The following is a 5,867-nucleotide window of genomic DNA, read 5'->3' as shown; positions in this document are numbered from 1 at the left end:
TTTGTTTTTTTTTTCGCTATTTAGTTTTCTGACGAACTTTCCTTTGTAGTGGAGAATCGGTAAACATGTAAAAGAAGACTACCAGAAATAGCACAAAAGTCCTGCTCTAATTATGAATTAAGCCCTATCTTTGATTAATAACATACGTCGAGGTGGTCTGAGGGTAACGCGCTTGGGTTTCTAACTTGGATTTTTCTTGATTTCTATAAAGCGTCAGAGCACTCCACATTAGTAGAGAGTACAAGCGGGGGGGGGGGGGGGGCTCGATGGCTGAGTGGTTAAGCGCCTGGCTTACGAACCGGGGGTCCTGGGTTCGAATCTCGGTGAAGACTGAAACTTAGAATTTCAGGACCCCTGAGTCCAGCCAGCACATATAGGTACCTGACTTTAGTTGAGGAAAGTAAAGGTGGTGGGTCGTTGAGTTGGACACACGACACCCTGCTTGTTAACAGTTGGCCATAGAAACAGATGACATTAACATCATCTGCCCCATAGATCTCAAGGTCTGAAAGGGAAACATACTTTACAAGCGATTGGTCGTTGTGCTGGCCGCATGACGTCCTCGTTAACCATAGGCCATAAGAGCTTTACATCATCTGCCCCATAGTAAGAGAGCGTACTACTTTGGGAGAGCTTACTTCGTTTAACTATAATTACAACTACAGCTTATAGCAATTCATTAGTATGTTGACATTAAGATTGTGACATAAGTACAAATTTGCCAGAGTAACTAAGACAAAAAATAGCACAAACACGTAAGATGCCAGGGATCTGGGGTGGTGGAAAGGGGGGGGAGGTGACTCCTATGAAATGTTTGGTCTAAAGTTGAAAGTTGTGTTTGTTTAATGTTCTCGCCTTAATCTCGCTCAGATATTTCCAAGTTCCGCTGGTTAGTAGTGGCACTTTTAGAGTTTACGTTCGGGGTTGTCAAAAAAGTTTCGCGCCATGACTTTCTAGGACGGGGGTGGGTTGGGTTGGGTTTGAAGACGTGATTTGGGAGTGAGAGATGGGAGGAGTGAGGAGACAGCCAGGGTATTGGGGAGGAAGAGGAAACAAAAAAACAACAACAGTGGAAGGGTGGGGGAACAGTAAATCACGGCTCCTGGCTGTCAAACCTCTACCCATTGCCTGGGCAACATGATACGACAAAGGCCCGCTTCAGTTCCGGTCCCTAATGGTTCCCTCATGTTACGCTAGAATCAGGGGTCTGGGGCAACCCATTCGTAATCTGGGCACTGGTGTCATGTGACGTGGGTGTGTACATCTCGTAGATTCTCGCCTGTCATTTTACGTTCTTGTTGTGGCGTGTTTTTTTTTTTTAACAAACATGGCGGTGTGCATTTGTCTCATTCTAATCAATTTTATGGTCATTTGACAGTTTGGGATACAGTAGCCTGCTGTTTCATTTGTATCTGTCTTAGTGTGATGTGTAGTTTTACAAATTTTTTTTTTTTACAGAACTATCAAAATGTATCATTGTTACTTATCTCTGAATAGGGGATTTTCAGAAATGGAATAAACATCTATAAATAGCTAGATTTTTTTTTTGGTGTGTCAGTGTACAGTTCGAATCCTGTTCGTGACTTTTGTCTCAATTGTTTTTAATGACCACTTCCCCTCAACAAAAAAAAAACGCCTCCTAGTATGTCTTATAATAAAAGTTCTTTGGTCAACGTCAAACACATTTTTTTTATTCCATTGATCTATCCATCAAACTTTTTACTCGCTTATTTTTTACAAAGCTTATATCAACTCACTCTATCTGTGTGTCTATCTGTGTGTCTATCTGTCTGTCTATCTGTCTGTCTATCTGTCTGTCTATCTGTCTGTCTGTATTGTAAAACTTTTGAACGTTTGTTCTCCCATATCCCATTCTCGGAACAATTTAAAACGTTTCACAGCTATTCATTATTCAAGACATGATTAAAAAAAACACAAAAACAATTAGTTAATTAATTGTTACTGAATAATTATTTTGTTTGATTTCAAAATAAGGAGAATAAATGCTACTTAATGAAAGCTGCAGATGTATATATGAATTTAGTCCCCTTATTATATGTTGATGCGTTGTTGTTTTTTTTCTCCCACTTCCCATTCTCGAATCAAGTTGAAATTTTGCATAATTATTTATAGTCGATAGCAATACAATGGTTAATCCAAAAAAATAACCAATTAGTTAATCATTTAGTACTAATTAATTAATTTTGTTTTGACTAAATGTGGTCCCCGGGTCAAAAAGTTTGAGAACATCTGATTTAGAGTGACGCCTCCCTAAATAAAATAAAATAAAAAAATACAACACATTCGCGGACCCCCGTAGCCAGTAAACTGCTTTCCGGCGCCCATAGTTTCGTTTTTCTGCCTTTGGAGTTTCAGAAATTTTCCGGACGTCTCCTACTCTAGTCAGTTGAATTCAGAAAGGATGAAACGGGCCGGATACACAGACATTCGAGGCAGTACATGGTGTACGTTTAGAATTGACTTGATGCCGTCAGTTTTCATCAAGACGTCTTATAGCGGCCCTTTTGTTTGTTGGTTTTTCGAAACAAATTTTGACCGTTTTGACTTCAATGTCTACTCCTGAAGATGTTTTTTGAAATGATCAAGCCAGTGTTTCCCAAACCTTTTCCTTAACGCAACACTTCGTAAATTCTGGGTATTTAGCGAAACACTTTGATTATTTTTTTTTGTGAGATTAATTCACGTGGTGGTTTAAATTATTCCAGCAGTTCGAGGAACACCTATTCAGGCCTCACGGAACACTAGGGTTCCGCGGAACACATTTTGAGAAACACTGGGTTCAGCAAACCAAAAGGCTAGGAGGGCAGGACATGGACCCGAGGGGATGTGCTCAGAAGAGAGTCGATTGTGAAGTACTGTGGCGGGTCCTATGCTCCACTGGGAGTCAAAAGGATTGTAAAGTCAACGTTATTGCGGAAGCCACACTCAAAAACTCAATGAAATATCTTTGTAAGACATGAATAGACTTCACCTAATTTAATTAATTAAACATAGGTAAAAGTGTCGTTTTTACTAAATTAATTCCTATTTATGGAATACAATGCAATAACACTATATATATATATCAAAAAGTAAAGTTACCCTTTCAGACCTTGTGGGTCATCTGTTTCTGATGGCCTACGGTTATCGAGGGTGTCATGTGGCCAGCACAACGACCAACCGCCTTTACTTTTCCCCAGCTAATGTCAGGTACCCATTAGAGCTGGCTGGACACAGAGGCGCCCAAAGATCCCAAAATCCCAGTCTTCACCAGGATTCGAACCCGGGACCCCCGGTTCGGAAGCCGAGTGCTTTATCGCCCAGCCACCGCGCCTCTTAACACTATATTTTAGTACTTGAAAAATAAAAAATAAGAACGAATCCCTCTCCCTCGTTTTTTTAGAACGTCAGTCCCCTCCATCTCCTAGGTGTGAGGGTTTAGGTTTAGAGAAACGCTGAATGTCTAACATTGAATTTTGAAAATACAAAATATTCACTTGAAACACTTGTGCAGTTTTAAAACTTTATACTAATGAGTTAAACAAACAAACAAAAAACACTAAAGGAGTGAGAAAGATTGAGAGAGAAAGAGGAAGAGAGAGAGAATGGTGGTGGGGGGACTAGAGTGAATTGAGTGCCATAAAGAAAGAGAGAGTAGCCCCCAAACACGAGAGGTCCCAACTTAACAAGTCACATGAGCTGTGCGTTCCCAATTGTGGAGGTGTCAGTGGCTCCATTCAAGTGTAGGTGGTTTTAACAGTTTATAGCATCTTCACACGCCTGGGCATTCCGATGGTGTATTGGTTTAAAATGTCGGGAATTCTTTTTTCTGGAGCGATTTAGAGGCTTGGGAATACTGAGGCAACCGTAAACCTCCAGGAATGCCTTTGTGACTGGAGTAAGCAAAGACATCACTCAATAAACAGCCTATTTGAAATGGTATGACTCACTGGGCAACTTGAATGACCTTACCAAAATTGCGCTTATTTGTTTACTTATTTGCGTCCAAATCAGTTGAAAAATTTTGTTAATTAGATGCTTTTAAGAATACTTATCTTGAATATTAAATTAAGAAAATAAAACAACAACTAATCTTTCGTCTCGACACGATAACACTTGTACAGTATGGAACAACAGAACAATATTCCTCTTTACAGCCCATTCTTTCTTAAGAGACAAGAAATGCGCCCAGACAACGGCAAATTCTTGGGCCTTGTTTGTAAAATGATGTACATATGTTCCTTATAGCCTAGCCCACACCTCCCGCTGGACGATGGAGAATGGCTGCTAATAGGGTTCAAACACGGGACCATAGAGACCATCGATCGACAGTCCAAAGATCATACCACACTAGCAGGCGGTAATTTTATAGGTAATGTCTTAGGTAAATGAATCTGGGTTGCCAATGCGTCCTATTACCTCTCCCATCCTATCTGGTGTATTTTAAATGAATGTTTTCCAATATGCTTTGTACCAACTCAGTTGCTGTCAAAGAAAATACTGATATTCTCAAAGCCTAGGGGACTTCAGTGCTTATTTCTTCTTGAGGTTGACTACTGAAGTATTAGCATCGCAAGGCTGCGGTCTTTTGAAATCAGGTAGACGAGCTCAAACTGCCCGAAGATCCAAAACCAAAAAATATTTTGGTCTTCTAATGTCCAGACATTTTTATTTCTTGTAGACCGGTTAATTTACAAAAGGAAAATATCTGTATCTTTATTCTAAAACAAATATTCAGTATCTTATTTTTTTAAAACACACAACACTTCGCTTAAAAACATATGTAGGCCTATTATTATTTTTGTTTAAAACATATGTATTAGTATCATATGACTTGCTAGTTGATGAGACAGTTACCATGATAAGAATGACAAAGTCTAAATGTATCAACTTCCTTTCTGTAAATACTGGGCGTCGAGCGAGAAGAAGTTTAAGGAAGTGGACACGGCGAAGTATCGATAGTCTTCAATCTAGTTCTACACGTCCAACAGGAGCTCATGACTTGCTCTATAGCCTGAGTTCCTACAGAGAGTCTGATTATCTATAGCCTGAGTTTGTACATAGAGTTTGATTATCGATCTTGGAATTCACTTGACCTCTGAAACTATAATACTGTACTTTTACTCGTGGACGATCAACATCCAAGGACTTATTTCAGTTACTAAAACCTCATGTTCCTGATTGGATTACATGTACCGTGAGGATAACTGGAAACTAGGGCGCCATTTAATATGGTATCCTGTATGTATCGATTTCAGTAAAGATAGATCTGCGTATGTTTGTATGTCTACCTGTGTCTTAAGTGCGCCTATATGTAAGTTCTCAATGTCTTTGTATGGCCGTATGACATCGCTTGTGTACGTTCTGCTAGTATCTTGTCTGTAAACATGTTTCTCTCTATACGTCTGCTTCTACCTAATATCTTGATGAAACATATCACCTGAAACATATCCCCTAAATCACCTGAAACATATCCCCTAAATCACCTGAAACATATCCCCTAAATCACCTGAAACATATCCCCTAAATCACCTGAAACATATCCCCTAAATCACCTGAAACATATCCCCTAAATCACATGAAACATATCCTTTAAAGTAAATCACCTGAAACATATCCCCTAAATCACCTGAAACATATCCCCTAAATCACATGAAACATATCCTTTAAAGTAAATCACCTGAAACATATCCCCTAAATCACATGAAACATATCCTTTAAAGTAAATCACCTGAAACATATCCTTTAAAGTAAATCCCCGAAACATATCCTCTAAAGTAAATCCCCTGAAACATATCCCCTAAATCACCTGAAACATATCCCCTAAGTCACCTTAAACATATCGTCCAAAGTAAATCATCTGAAAC

The sequence above is a fragment of the Biomphalaria glabrata genome, chromosome 3, assembly GCF_947242115.1.
Source record: "Biomphalaria glabrata chromosome 3, xgBioGlab47.1, whole genome shotgun sequence".
Lineage (NCBI taxonomy): Eukaryota > Metazoa > Mollusca > Gastropoda > Planorbidae > Biomphalaria > Biomphalaria glabrata.
Note: the sequence above shows the minus strand (reverse complement) of the source record.